Raw genomic sequence first — 16,058 nt, 5'->3', positions numbered from 1 at the left:
TTCTTGTAATTCCTGCAAACTTTCTTCAGCTCTCCTTGAACCCAAGGAAAATCAGTCCCTGAATAGCAGAGCTCTTTCAGGGGGATATTTTTTTGATGGATTTGAAAAAATATTGAGGCTTGCATGATCTTAGTGGCCTTTGAACAGCCATCAATCTCCCACATGCCACACAACACAGTCATTTCCCTGTGTGAAATGCTTAGCCTACCATTCACGAGGTTTTGATCAATTGAAGGTGAAGCACTCACACTGAATTTTTAAGAAAATGAACAAAGAATGAAGGGAGACATGCAGCTGAGCAGCAGCTGATGGTAAGAGGGGCCGCTATCTTCCCCAGTAGTTGCAATGCTCAAACACCTTTGCATTTATGTTTGTTGCTCACTTACAGTTAAGATATAAACACAAGCTGCTTAGGCAGCAGTCACATTTCTCTTTAGAGGTCTAGCTCCTGAAGGACTTACTGGAGTTTTATTGAGTGAAAAAACATCCCATGTATTCAACATCAATTGTTTACTCTGGCTCCCACTTTGCACAAGGAAGGACAAAGAGCAGTCGAGCCCTGCCAAAGGCTGCACTCCTCCACGGCAGGACAGGTCCAGGGGCCAGTAAGTGCATACTGGGAGTCCTGTTTTATTTCCTACTCATCTTTCTTCCTCACCTCTTTGAGAGGAAAATGCAAATCCCTCAATGTCTCATGGTAGAGGAGCTTTCAGAGAGGTGACATAATCACTCAACATAATTAATATCCTGTGGAAAACATGCTTATGATAAACTTCTCAGTCATTTGAAGAAAATAATTAGAAGAGCCAATCACTGCAAAGAATCAAATGTGGCTCTGAAACAGGATAATATATCCTAGCAGCAACTTAGTTAAACACTGCAGTATACAAGAGAAAGGGCCAGCTCAGTCTTTAGAAAGACAAGACAGTACATGTCCTTCAATAAAAGGGGCTTCACTTCAATGTCCTGGGAAAAATCCAGACAGGCCAGTGAAAAAATTACATTTCTAGCAGCAGCTCTGGCTTAAAGGTCAGCTCAGGCTTCAAGCGTCAATTTACGAGCTGTACTTGCTCAGTCTGGGCTGGCTGAGAAAGGCTCTAACTTTCTCCACCTGTGCCCACAGATCCTGTCAGCTTCCATCAGCTCCCTGTGCTAGTGAGTGAGCAAAAAACCTCATCAGTTTTAACTTCTCCCAATAAGACAGACAGCTGTCCACACTTTCGATTCCTCTCCACCCCAGAGTCACAGCCTCTAAAACTGTTTGGAGAACATATAACCCAGAACATGGCAGCAGATGGCTGTTGACAGGGCATGTGTGACACTGGGGAGAGGTACTTGAACTGAAAAGGGCATTTTTTCTTTTTCCACAAAGAATAAAATAGTAAATTAAGCATTAATCCAACTAAGATTAAAAAAAAAAAAATCAGTTTGGATGCCATCAATTTTAACAAATGCCAAAATATTTCTTTTTAGAATTTGTGAAGAGAAATTTCTCAACTTTTCATTTCATAGAGATATTTCTAAAAATAGCAGAACACTCTAAGAAAGAGTGAAAGATTAAATAAAAAGGCTAAGTAGCTCCAAAAGGATTAAAAAAAAAAAAAGCATAATATTTTTTTTTGTTAACACCATATTGAGTTAAAGAAAAAGAACCCAAACTGTGTTTTTATTTTACCTAGCATATGTCTTCCCCCTTTACTTTTTTTCCACTTCAAACATCAAAAGAATAAAAATCACACAAACACAGTACTTTCTGTCTTGTTCTAGTGGGCCACTTTTCCTGTTTATTATTCGTCCTTGGAACTGTTCTTCCCACCATCATCAGGATTCTCTGCATCTTGTTTATACAAGCCTCTCAAAACACTTTCTTTATCTAATCTATTTCAAACGTGTTGAAGAACCCTTCATGGTAACATCTCAGTACTGAAATCTAATCTAATCCATCAGCCAAGAGTCTAGTTGCTTTATAAACACTAATGGCCAGATGCTGTTACCCTTTCCTCAGACGGAAATCGATTGCACTACTCTGTTCTCAATAAAGGTGTCAGAATCTGTCCCTCAACTCATAATATCTAATTCTTATCATCATTTCACAGCTGGGGAAACTGAGATACCATGAACTAAAGTTGCCCAGGGTCACATAGCAGTTCATCTGAAAATAAGAAACCAGAGCCCAAGCTCACAGCCTCCAGTTCTCACCAGCAGCAGTCAAATCGCTGCTCAAGGAATTGCTTGTGTTTAATGCATGCAATGCATTCAGACTTGTGCCTTCAGTAATAAAGGCTTAACTGTGAAATAAAAGTCCACAACCATCATGTTTACTTGTACTTGACTGCAGGTCATTGGCTGAATAGAAATTTCTTTCCTGAGGTTGCTGAAAATAATAATAAAGTAAATTACAGTTGATCAAGTTTGTCCTCACCCTGAGTTACAAGGAGAGTAAAGTTATAAACGAGATTTCAGGCTGCGCTGGGCTATATCTCCTCTAGATGGCCACAGGACAAGACACCACTCTCAGAAAATAATTTCAGTTTGTTTAAAAAGAAATAGTAATGATGAAAGTAATTGATGTTCTAAGGTGTCCTCGAGCAAATGTGATTTGAAGGAATTATGCTGGCATATTTTCTGGAGTTTTCTCCTCCATTCAAATGTAACATGCAAATATGAACTTTAATCTTTCTAGGTACATTTGCATGTGATCAAATTTTTCTTTTTAAATTGCTTGCTTCTTCCCTTATTCCCAACCTACTGTTGCATCTGTGAGTTATAGAGAGAAACAGACGAAATACACAGATGTTCCAAACTTCATATCTTGTAGGTACATGGTACCACATATTTAGGAAAGTAAAAAAAGGAAAACATTGCAAAAGCAGATCAATTTTCTTATCTCGTTTTTTTTTAGAAATAAATGGGATTCAGATAACAGGAAGAACTTGTCCACTAGTCACAGAATGTTCTTCTGATTTTGTAGAGTTATGTGTCATTCCTCCTTATAAGAAGACAAGCTTTCTGGGAGATGCTAGCTAAAGAGAAAGCACAGACTGAAGAAAGGGATGGGTGGATGGGATGTTTGAACCACAGTTCCCATGAGGTATAATTGTAGTAGCATTACAGAAGAGAAATACCAGAGTGTAAAAAGCAAAACAACACACTGTCAGAAGAGCAATACTTGTGAAATCTAAGACAAAATAAAATTAAGCAGGCAACCTTAAACACGAAAGCAAAAAACCTGATGAGACAAAGATGAAAATTATTGCCATAATCACATTAGTAAGCATAATGTCTACACTGTTACCAAGAGCACAGCTAGATAACTGATTAAAAGTAGAGAAATTTTCCTTTTCCCAGGTTTGAATATGCGGGGTGTTATCCAGTTTCAACCAAAGGCCATAAAAACTATATTAAGATATTTCCTGAATTTCAACTACGGTGCCCTCTTAAACAGTTGATCTTACAAGCACAAGGACAAGTGTCTTGGTAGTATGAATGTTGGTTTTTTTCATGATAGTTGGCCTCTGCCTGACCTGCTCAGAGCACAAGCAGAGATCATTCACCCTTCCTTTGCACATCCATCTAAGGTGTACTCTAAGGCAAGAACTGACAAGGGTTCTTGGTTTTATATTCTGGGGCACGAGTCTGGAGAACACTGGAGAACTGGCTTATTGTGATGAAATGGCAGGGCTATTTTCTTTTGCTCTGCATCAGTGGAATATTTAAAAGTAGTTGAACTTGCTGGTGTCAAAATCTGCTTTCTTTTTTTTTTTTTTCATGATTTGAGCCTGTTCACGTGGAAAAACCTAGCTGTGCCAGGCCTTAGCATGGGATTCCTAAATGGTATTCAGAAAAGGAAGAGAGAACAAATGGGGGTGGTGGAGCACTGCGGAATAGCTAGTACAGAGCTCACTGAAGCACATGGATACCTTTCCAATTACTTCAATTTTTTTTTTGTTGCATTTAAAGTGATGAAGATACCTTTTGACCTTCTTGATTAACTTCTCACAGCTAGATAATTTCATCTAGCAAGCCTTGCATCAAATGTCTTTCAGAGAGAGGTTTTGCAACTGACTCTTTGGAAAAATTCTGTACTCAGAGTCTGTACTTACCTGTGTTCTCTGCCACTACCCAAATAAGTCTGAGTAAAATAGTCTGCTAAGAGTAGTTATTACCATCAATAAGCTCAGCTTGTTATGGGAGACAGCACTATATAAAGGGTTATACTTAAAATGCATTTAATACAAGGAATGCCATCTTCCAGTATAAAGCGTTCCATCGTTCATACATTCATAGATTCAATAATGCTGTAATTGCTATTCACTGCAAATAAGCTTCTTGAATTCAATTTGTAGCACAGCTGAACTCATGCTGGAGACAATTTTTCTGCAAGCATAGACAACACCACCCCATAGGAAATACGGTTAAAATCTGTTTGGGGTTATACAGACAAGCTAGAAGGAAAAAAGGAGAGAGATAGAAGATATGGATCTGTAATTACAAGTGGTAGAAGAACGTGGTTTAATTCATTGGACAGCAAGACCAGCAATACCACCACATATCTGTAGAATGTCTTGTCTGTAAACATTTTCTGAATTAATCACAAGGAGAGACAGTGTAATTATTGTGTTTTATTAAAGCTGAAAAAATACTATGATATTGTTCTAAATAAATGAGTTAACAGTAATATGACCCATTTCCCTGAGATCTCAACCATAGCCAAAGTGTCTCATAAATTGTGTTGTAGAAAGAGGCAAATGACAGGGGAAAACCTGCAGGACCACCACAAAGCCAAGCTAGGGGAATGTTTCTTCAGTGGGACCAATCTTTATGCCAGCAGACCTGGTCCACCTCTTTAATTTTTGCTTTCTTTTAGACTAGTCATTGAACAAATATTGCTAATTTACTTAGAAAGGGAGCATCTTTTTACTTCAGATTGCCTTTAAGAAATAAAACCTCCTGTCACGTCAATGTTTGTTGTAAAGAGACGTAAAATACTGCAAGCATTTGAGGAACCATTTCAGTGCAGGATCAGAAGAGAACAAGTGCGCCTATCATTTGAATCAACGAGTTTAAGGCATGGGAAATGCTGTATGTGTGAATAAATAAAGAAAGGCTAACAGATTTACATGATATTTAATTTCTTTTAAGAGATAGTGTGAGAAATAGGGTATTAACTGGGAGGTTGTTTATGCAGAGGATATATGATGGAAGTAGCTATAGATATGTAAGGTATGGGCAGAGATATCAGTATTGTGAGTGTGTGCACCTCTCTGTGTGTGTGTGTAGTATACAGGAATTTACTGAGTTTTTGTCTGAAACCAGCTTAAGTCTGGTGTGTCTTGCTGAAGTAAGTGTTCCTCTACCTTGTTTCTCTGTATCACCCAGCTTATTCAAGCTCTGTGTTTCCACACATCTCTGCCAAAAAGAGTCCTCAGAAACAGCAGCCCCTGACATTACAGTCAGTTTTCAGGCCTGTTGCTTCTCAGGGTCTGTAGCCCTTTCCTTATACAACACTTGCTTTTGAACCATTTTAAGGACCTTAGAGCATTAGATTTAGCATGTTATTTCTTCAGTAACGCTTCACCTTGTGAAACTCTTAGCAGGCCAAAGCTGTCAAAGTACAGCTGTCAAAGTACAGCTCTCTCTGTCTCTTATACAAGGATGTGCCAAGCAAAGACTGAAGCCCATTAGGGAGAAAACACATTTTCTGTCATGTATACAGGTACTTTGTGTTGTTGTAATCTATGATGTGAGGCTCAGACCCAAGAGCTTTTGTTTTTTTCAATTAGATTTAAAAAAGGAAGCAGCAATCTTCTCTCATGCTGCACAGGACACTTATACTTTTCAGCCACAAGCATTTAGGGGCCTGCTTCTTGTTAGTTTGTTGTTTGTGGCTGCTGTGCAAGTTTGCTCAGTTGTCCACATTATACATTTGTTAGTAAATAATTAATTGCCCTGATTTCATCTGGTTGACGGTCTTTTTCCTCTTCTAAACCACTGTGCAAAGTGGCTGGTATCAATGGACTATGCAGACTATATACCTTTGTTAACACTGTGTGTCAATCTATGTGTTTTATGGAGACATATAAGGTTTACAGGTGTCATGAGGTCCCTCTCAGGAAGCAAGCTGTATCGATGCCAAATCTTTCTCATACTGTCCTCCTGACTCAGCCTTCTTCATTTTACAGCTCCAGCAGTAAGAAAGATCCTGTCTTTATGTGAAAGTGAGACTGATAAGTGTAGTGGTCAGCATAAATAAACATATGAAACAATATTAAGGGTCTGACTCACTTTCAGTGACATTGGGCTAAATGAGAAATAAATAGGTTGATATTTATAGAATTGCCCAAGGGAATAAAGACTTATGGAGTGGTAAAAGGTTGCATGTATTCAATGACTCTTGTCTGAAGTTTTGTCTGAAATATTGTGCCATTATATTTCATTTGCATGTGTTGCTGCCTAGGCTGGTAAAGAAAGAGACAGAAAATACTGCAAGGTTGTTGCAGTATATAAAAGAATGCAGAAGTTTGTAATATTGTTAAAGTGAACACGCTTCCAAAAGGGTGCTTGTAACCCTTTGTGTAACCCTTCTTGTTCCCAAGATCCCTCACTGTACCTTGGAATGTCTAAGAGATACCTGGAAACTCACCTATTGGCTGTTAACCCTTTCTTGTAATTGGTTGGTTTGTAACACCTCCTGAACTCCCACTGGTCACATTGTGACTCCTCCAAGAGCTATTTAAGCTGTTACCAGAACAATAAAACTCTCTCTCTGTCTGCATCTCTCCTGCCTGGCTGACAGCACCGGTGGACCCTCTGGGGGGCCATGAGGTGCCGCGGGGTAAAGGGGGGAGGGGAAGGGAGCACTGCTCCCCCTCGGAGCAAGGGGTAAAAGGAAAGGCCTCTTGCTCTGGGGTTCCCTCTCCCATCCACCCTCAACATTCCTCACAAGGTGATCATGATGACTTTAAGGATACAGACTGTAAATGGATTAGGATATAAACAGTATGAAGAAACTCAAATCTGTGTTAATATGATCATAGTAATTCCAGTAGATTTGACTTGTGTAAGTAGCCAAAGTTTCATGCCACAGATCCATCCCCACTACCCCCTTTCTTCAAATGTCTCTTTGACAAGGATCCAGTGATCTTTTGCAGGGTAGTGCCCTCATTGCGTTGCATGGAGCAAACACTGACTGACAATGACTTCTGTCGCCACTTGCCATCACCCCTAGCCATACTGTTGAAATAAATTTGATCTGCCTCTTACTGCAGAGAAATTGCACAAGAACATGTTGGAGGAGAAAGATGTACATGTTAGAGCTCAGAAAATTTCCAGGAGTGCTTGCCAGTAGCACTCCATAGGCTAAATTTGTACAAACACAGCAGTTAAGAAGTTGTACTCCAGTTAAAGTGTCGTTTGACAAGATGAACGTATTCTGCTGTCTCCTCTTATCTTGTGAATGCTTTATCTCTGGAGGAGAAAAGCAGACATTCCCTTTCTTTCAAATCCAACACAGCTCCTGTGTTAGAGTTAGCATTCAGAGTACATCAGAACTGAGAAGAAAATGACACCCCTTCCCCTGAGGACAGAAGAGTGAGAAGGACTCGTCAGACTCCAGAGTTTAGGGTAATAATACTTAATTTAGTGTCAGACAAATATTTTTCAGTCATATATATATTCCTAGTACAGCCTAAGAGCAATGGAAATATGACTGAGGCCTTATCAACACTTTTGTGTTCATACATGACTTTTTGCCCAATTTTTCTTTTATTCAGTGACTCAATACGGAGAAGATCAACACAACAGTTCTGGGAATTCAGCACTAGCCTTTTCCCAAAACCTACAGTGGGAATTTTTAAATTTCAGGAGCTGAATGAAGGAAATACCAAGTGTTTAACATCGTTTGACTACTAGAAAACCAGTGTCACTGCACCTATGGCATCTTAATAGGAACACCTGATGGTTATATGGTTGCAGATAATTAGCCTTCTGAAAAATAGGGTTATTTTAACTTCTCTAATATTTTGATTACATCCACCCTTCTATTTCTCCCTCTTCTTTCATATCTCTGAAAAATTACCCATCAGAGATCTATGTGTTTTGACTTTCTTGAGACTGATATGAATTTAAAGAAATCAAGGAGAGTCCTGTCACTCTGTCAGTGACAGAAATGTCTTCATTAATAACTTTGTTGTAACAGCCTCAACAATAACTGTATTTATAATCCTCTTCATCCTCCTGCAATAACTCTGTTTAAATTTAGAGTGTTTGAAAACACTTATCACTACTGTGAAGTGCTTACTTTCTAAAGTTTGAATTTTTAAAAAAGTAGCTAATCCAAATTGATTTTAATAGAAGTTAGTGCTAAATCCTTTTGGGAGTCTGGACCTAAATGCCTAGGAAGAACCAGTGGTTGTTCACTGATACTGAACAAATATTCCACTTGTTCCTTTGTTTTTCTTTCTCCTTGATCCAATATATTGGAAACTAATTCAAGGCTTTAGTAGTACAATTGCTAAGCAGCTCCTGAACAACAGCTGCTAACATTTTGAGGGGAAAGAAGGGAACTTGGTACCTGAAGGGAAGTAGTGGAGGAGCAGCAATGGCTCTTACAGGAAGGAAACAGAAATATTGCTAATAGGCTGCCAGACAAGCAGACTCGGTACCAGTAAAAGTACTTATTACAAGACAATCTGAGAGCAACCTTTGCAATTCCCAAGACCTTTAACCTACACATTGAAAAGAGAGCACATGCCAGTGTTGGATATGAGGCAGGGAATCAAAGAAAGTCCAAACTTTAACATGACTACAAAAAACTATTGCAACTTGTAGTCCCTTCCAGCTGCTAACATTCCTTGGCACTCTCCAGACATCATGCACTGCCACTATTTTAAAGAAATTTGAGCAGAGGTAAGTTACTGATGGTGGAAAGGTGCCACACCAGCAGATCCCACCTGTGAATCTTTGTCTGTGTCATCTCATTGCTCATACCCTTGTGTGGTTGTGTAAATTCCTCTCCACAGGCCTTACTCAAGATGACAATCCAAACATTTCTTGTTATTGACTCATAGCTTTTGGCAGATGATTGCAAATTCTTAGAAAAGAGATCTCAGCTCAGAGACAAAGGATAAAATGCATTCTGTAGAGCAGTCCCTCCAAACTGATACAGGCTGCTCTCTGGACCCTGCAGATACAGTGGTCTTTTTCAAATTACCCTTCCTTAAAAAACTGGAGCCATCAAGGAGCAACATGGTCTTGAAAGATGGCCATTGAGCATGTACTTTTTGTAAGATGGATTCAGGGAGCAGTCTCTATGTAGGTTTGTTACTCCAGGACATCTGGAGTAACATCTGGATTGAAAGTCTTTTTGTTGTCATAATCTGATTTGTCCACCTTGTATTTTTCCAGTTGGGTTTCTTCAAGTGGATAACTGGTTCTGCCATTGGAAATTTTATGTAGAGAATCTGATAACTTGCGTTAAGAAGTTAACTTTGTGCACGTGCTAGTGTAGAATGAAGACAGACTATGAAAACCTGAGACCTCCCCAAGATATCAGATATCCTCTCATGTGAATGAAAGGATGTTTCCAAGGATGTTTAACACAGAGTTACTGAAAAATAATTTGGTACTGAGTTTCTAAATGCTTGTTCTTCCTCTTTGATGTCACAGGACGTTTACTTTAGGGTTGTGACATACTCACCTCATATACTCACATAGCTGCGTGGGCATACCATTTTGAGTCAGGGACATATCAGAGAGTAGGATCAGCCCTTTTCTGTGGCAGAAGACTAAGGTACATTTTCATGGAAAGAATCGTGAAGCACAGCACAGAAGAAGCTATTCACATCTTTGCCCTGGCATGGACATTTTGGAAGTAATCCCCTGAATACATGTCCTGCACACAGGGAGATGGGAATGGACATTGCCATGGCCTTTGGCAATGTCAGTCATGACAGCACCAACAACACTCACCTGACACTGAGCTTGTCCAAGTTGTGCTGAGATCTCTTGTTGTTGGCATCTCTTTGCATACCTTACTTCTCTGCTGCAGGGAGTAGAAAACACTGGTACATCAACTGGTACTGCTAATTGTTCATGTTCATTTTTATTTCCACTCTTTGATTTTGAAACCCCAGCTGTGAGAGAAGAAGATACATATCAATTGACAGCATGTATCCTTCCCACAGTGGATAAGGGTAAAAATGTTGTTTGAGCCACTAATTACTGTATTATTTAAGCCTGTAAGGTCAGAAAAAGTATTCCTGTATGTGTGGCTTTTGCATTTGACTTCTCGGTTCACTTGTTCCCCGTAATCAGTACCCAGTATCTGGGATTATCAAAGAAAGGGACAAGAAGGAGTGCTACAGGTCATTGCTTACTTACACTCTGTAGATCAAGAAAAAGCTCAGTGATGTTAGACTTACATGGAACTCACAGACCATGAAAATTAGGACCACCATGTACATCTAAGCCTACATTTTCATGACAAATAACATTTTAATTCAGAAGTGACCTATTGATTTTGAGGGAATTAATTGTAAAGTATTGATTTTGGTTTAAATCAATGGAAAACTTCCTTCTCCCTTTGAAAAAAAGAGAAGGCCAATTCCATTTTAAAAAAAAGCAACTAGAAAACATCAGACATAACTGTCAAGCGAAATGGTACAGGTACATTCTCATACCAGGAGAGGGAATTAAATCACTTCTTACTTTGAAAATTAATTCATTTTTCAGCTGCAGAGCAAAAGGAAAGTAAATGTAAAACATCTCCACTGATTTCAGCAGCCTTTGCACTGGCCCTAAATTATATTTTTTCATATATAACTTTTTTCATAACGAAGACTACAATTAAAGCAGTAGCCTATAATAAATCATTCCTGACTACGCATGTGCCTCCACTTGGTATTGCAAAGTGGTGTTTTATTTTATCACATGAAAGCTCCATATGTGGAATCACTCAACATAAATTACTTCTGGCTGTTGTGCACAGGATGAGAAGAAATCAGATTAAATTGCAGGAAGGATGTGATAAAAAAAGAAAAAATTCTAAAATATAAAATCTAAGCAAGACCCTAAACAAAATGCATAAGGAGAAAGCAGTGTCTGTATCCTAACACTCTAAGGACAGTCTAGGCAAACACCTGTCATGAACAGTTTAAGTAGGTATTAAGTCATCCTCAGGAAAGCAAGACAAATCAGATGACCTTTTGTTATCTTTTCCAGCGTAAATTTATATCCTTATAAATTTCCTTCTGAGATGATGGAATTAACAGTTTTAGTTGACAGTTCTGTGACTTAATGCATCCCCAAGTTCTGGGTAAAGTTGCACTCACTAGTAGAGTTGATGGATTGTGCTCATTTAAATAGTTTACTATTTTCATCTTCTATGGGCACAGCAGAAGAGAGTATTTCTGTGCTAGGATGAATTAAGTTAGTGTCATAGCCTGACCAGAGCTTGGATCACTCAGCTCTGACCAGACCTTGCTTGCTATTGCATGCATTCTGTCATGGGTTCATACTTTACTCTTTCTCTCTCACTGGGACTAAACAAACTGCTTAATTTAGATAGCAGTAAATTGTTCAAATGGACCAAATGAATTGTAAGAGCTCTGGAATTAAAAAAATCTGAATTAATAACAGGAACCTAAAGCCATGTCTCCCCAGTCCACATCTTGCAATAGACACCTAGCCAATAATTTCTCACTTACTACCAGCCATTTAAGGAAAAGGCAGATAAGTGACAAAGGATCATTACCAAAAAAGAAGAGTCCATTCCTTATTCTCATTTAACAAAATCTATTATCTTTTACTTAAGCAATAGTGTAATGTATTTTTTTCACCAGCTAACACCATAGCTCAATGGCACAGTACAAACATGAAAAGAAACCATTACATGTATACAGTAGTAAGTTAATTCTAAAACCAGAAGCACCTCTGGCACAGAGTGCATGCAAGTGTACTGTTGAAAAGAAATCTATAGGTCTTTCAGTAAGATGGATTTAGATTATTTTATACCAGGCAGTTCAGGTAATAACTGAGGAGGAGAAAGGGTATGTTTTGAGGGCAAATGTATGAATTCTGATTATAAATTTCACAAACCTATTGAGCCATCTCAGGAATAGTCCAAATCATACACCTGAGGAGTCCGTACAAGTCAAAGACAGCTCTGAATTTACCAGTCAGCAATCTTCCACACAGAGTTGCAAATCGATTGAACAGCATTCCGGGTTATCACTGAGCTATGAGGCATATTTTCTGTCTGAGCCCAAGCTGAGTTATCCTTACAGAATTAACATCTTCACTCTGGATACATTCATTTGACCATCCAGTTCTCATCTCTCCTCATCCAAGAAGAAAAATTATCTTTCACTATCATAAATTCTGTTCCAACACACACATAGATGCATATACACATTTTAGATCAAGAGGAATTCCAGTGTCTGTTCAGTTAATGTAAACATCCTTCTGTCGTTCCTGTAGTGAAAGGAACTAGCTATCCACAGTGCAGAAATGAATGATGTTAAACTCATTTATTTGCATTGCAATTGTGTTTAGAGACTCCAGAAAAAAAAAAGTCAGGGCTCTATTATGCTAGGCAATGTAGAGTTATTTAATAAAAGACAGCCCCTACAGCAAACAGCTCACAATCAATAGAGACAAGAGAGGTAAAATATGGGAAAAAATACGCTTTTATCAAATTCCAGCTTTCAAATGCAATATCCGTTTGGAGTCATCACCTGAATGAAATCTAAGATCTGAAAGGCTACTTTTATTACTTGTATCCATAAATATTTATGGCAATTTAACCTTAAAATTCCCATGTGCTCAGGGCTTTAATTATGCATTCAGCACAAAGGGAATTCAGCATGCATATCTGAGGGCATGATGGTTTGAGTAATCAATTTTGTATTCCCCTCAAAGAGCTAGAGCACCATTTAACTGAATCCTCTGCTTTGTAGCAAAAAGCTGGTAATGTATACGGGGACATATAGCCAGCACATCTTGCTAGAGGCTTGCCATGTCTGTTTTAAACAAGTCTGTTGTACTCTGCTTTCTTCCAGTCTCTAAAATACCACCTGCCACTCCAGACTTGTGACAGCTGCGAGAGTCCTGATGAAATTTTAAAAATAATATTGCATATTATTTTGAAATTTATGAAATGCTATATATTAGAATGTAAATAAAATATGCTTGAGTCTTTCATTTTGCCTTCTGCTCCTTGACAAATTACAGTTTATAGACTCCAACTCCTCTAGTCTCAAGGAGTAAAGGACTGGACATTTTCTCTTAATCCATGATGGCTGTGAAGCTTGTGTAATTCTGTGACTCCAAAAACTGAGATTCTCAAGGGTAAATGTAGATCATCAAGGAACTTAAAAGAAAATTATTCTAACCGCACCATTCAGCAAGTTGCATCTGAATTGCTTCTTTACATCAAGTTGTACAGTTATCATTTCACAGTTTTGTTTTAATTTTTCAAGAAGGTTATTAATAACTGATTTTTATTCTGCATTTGCTGTATAATTCAGATATTTTCAAAGAAAGACCAGCTTGGATTAGTGAAACCTTTTAAACCTTTAATGGAAATGTAAACTCCCACTCACCAATCTATGTCATTATCTGTGCCAAAGCTGCTATATGTAATTGACTGGGGCAGGATAGCTCATAAAACTGTTATTCCTCGTTAGTGTCTTGTTAACAGAACATTGTTTAAGTGAAGCCCTGGTTAATACACTCACACTACGAGGGTTCTGTTTCTTGCAGAAGCACAGCGTGTTTCCATTAACGCTGTATTCCCATTTCAGATAAAAAGGGAAACCAACTCTTTCTTTATAGAGCAATAGGCTATGCCAGTAGAATAAAGAAATTTCTCTAATCCTCATGGATCACTCTTTTGTTCTAGGCATTTATTTGTACAGTTAGACACAAGGGTGCACAACAATCCACTGAGCTTTTCATGACTAATGGAATCCAGATAGGGTATTTCTGTACCTGAAGTCAGCCAGATTCAGTGACATAGAAAGTAGACAAAGAAAGATTTTTCAATACACTGATATTCTCGATATGTGAAATCACTGGGAGTGTTGCTTAAATGCTGATTGTGTTACATGGTTTAAAAACAGAGATAAAACCATTTATACAAGAAAGACAGAAATGATAACTGTGTTAAAAATAGAATTAATAAACCAAAAATTTCCTACACTTCAGATTTTTTTTTTTTTGAGTAAGTACCAAAATGCTAGACTTTCACACAGACTAGGATATTCCATCAGACTTCTATTTGAAGTCAGTTCCTTTAAAATTTCCCTTATAAGTTTCAGCTGACATAAGATTACTCAAAATTTTCAGATGGCAAAATCAATTTTTCCAGTCCAAATGTACTGGTTAGAAATCCATGATTTTCCTTAAAAAGCAGAAAGTTCATTAATAAAAACTCCTGGTATATTGAAATAAACTGACTTTAGATGACTAGAATATGTGGTCCTAAATTCCATTTAACTGCAAAGGAAACAATTCATTATTCAGGAACACTGAGATTCAGGAGCACTTGGGGATTCTATAATTGGTTGCTGTGCTTTAGTAAGCAGGAAGAACATTTTTCAAAGAACCTAAATAAAATATTCTAAGCTGCTTGGGATATGAGCCTTACTATCAAAAGTAACTTCATTGTCTTTGACAATGTGACCAGTGGCTTTTATGTGAATTATCAAGTCTCCCAGACCTCCTCATCTCTCAGGATCTGGGACTTCACTTGAGCTGTGTCAGAGGTAACATCTACATGTCTATGGCAGAGATTAAATATCTCATGAGTGCCAGAAGAAAGCACATACACAGAACCACCAACACATAATTCAATAAATCTGATGTTGTTCTACCTAGTCTGGTTTTGCTGAGTTCTGTGGATTTTATTTCCACAGAAGTACATCAGCAGTGGTAATGGGAAAACATACATATTTCTTCCACAGGGGAAAACAGAAGGAATGGAGGAACAAAAGGTAGGAAGGATGAGTAGGTAGCAGTTGGGAACACACAGTACAAGAAAAAAGGACAGATTCTTATGTCCAATCTGCATTTCTGAAGTAAATTACTGACCATCCTAATTGGCTACTGATCAAAGACTTTATTCCCCTATAGAAGGTAGAGGCATGGACTTGTTTAAAAGTGAGGCCTGGGCTTTTTTGCAAAACCCTAGTAAGATGTGAGTTAGCGGTGAAGCCATTTCATTTCTGCCATCACCTCATTCTCCTTCACTTACTCTGTGTTTGCTTTGACTTTGCAAACTGGGAGCTTGTAGAGATAGTTGAGATTATTTCAGAAGAATTTGTAACGAAAGGTTAGAATTCGTTTTGCTTAGGAAGACTGCAGAATGTCTTCTCCAAAGGGTTATATTTCTTTTTTTCCCCTCTGCAGTCGGAGGGAGTTGCAGAGAGAGAGCCGTGTCACCTCTCTCTGCTGTGTCAGAGGGAGATAAACCTCACAAACATGTACAGGGCCCCAGCAGCCAAGAGAAGGCAGGAAGGACAGGGAAGAGATGACAAAAAGCCCTGGAGAAGGCAGGGCCTTGCCTTTTCTTCCTGGAACCTGGTGCTTCTATAGAACTGTGAGGTATTTGTAAGTTTTTCTTGTTCTGGCCTTCTAAATAAACTTTCTCAAATCTTTCCACTGCCTTGGCATTTCTGAGGATACCTGTGTATCTTACTTTACAGAGCTGTTTGCATCAGCAACAGTCTATTTCTGCTTGTATTTGCAGTTTATAACATAGGGAAACCCCAGTTTTGACTGTGACACTTCAGGCTCTGCAGAGACACAAATAAAAGAATTTAAAAGACATTTTTATTCTTTTATAAGTGCGTGCAACAGTGTTAGCTTATACACACACAAATGGTCCCACATCTATTTGCTGCATCTTACTATGGCTCAAAATACTCACAACTCTTCAAACTTACTAGCTGTTTGCTTGCTCAACACTGAAGGTATTACAAGGTGATCTTTGATTTCTGTGACTGCATGCAGTTGGGCAAGATAAAAAGATAAAGATTAAAAAAAAGAACATATATAGT

This window comes from Myiozetetes cayanensis, unplaced genomic scaffold (assembly GCF_022539395.1).
Source record: "Myiozetetes cayanensis isolate MyiCay16 unplaced genomic scaffold, myiCay2020 scf2-11, whole genome shotgun sequence".
Lineage (NCBI taxonomy): Eukaryota > Metazoa > Chordata > Aves > Passeriformes > Tyrannidae > Myiozetetes > Myiozetetes cayanensis.
This window is presented reverse-complemented; position numbering follows the sequence as displayed.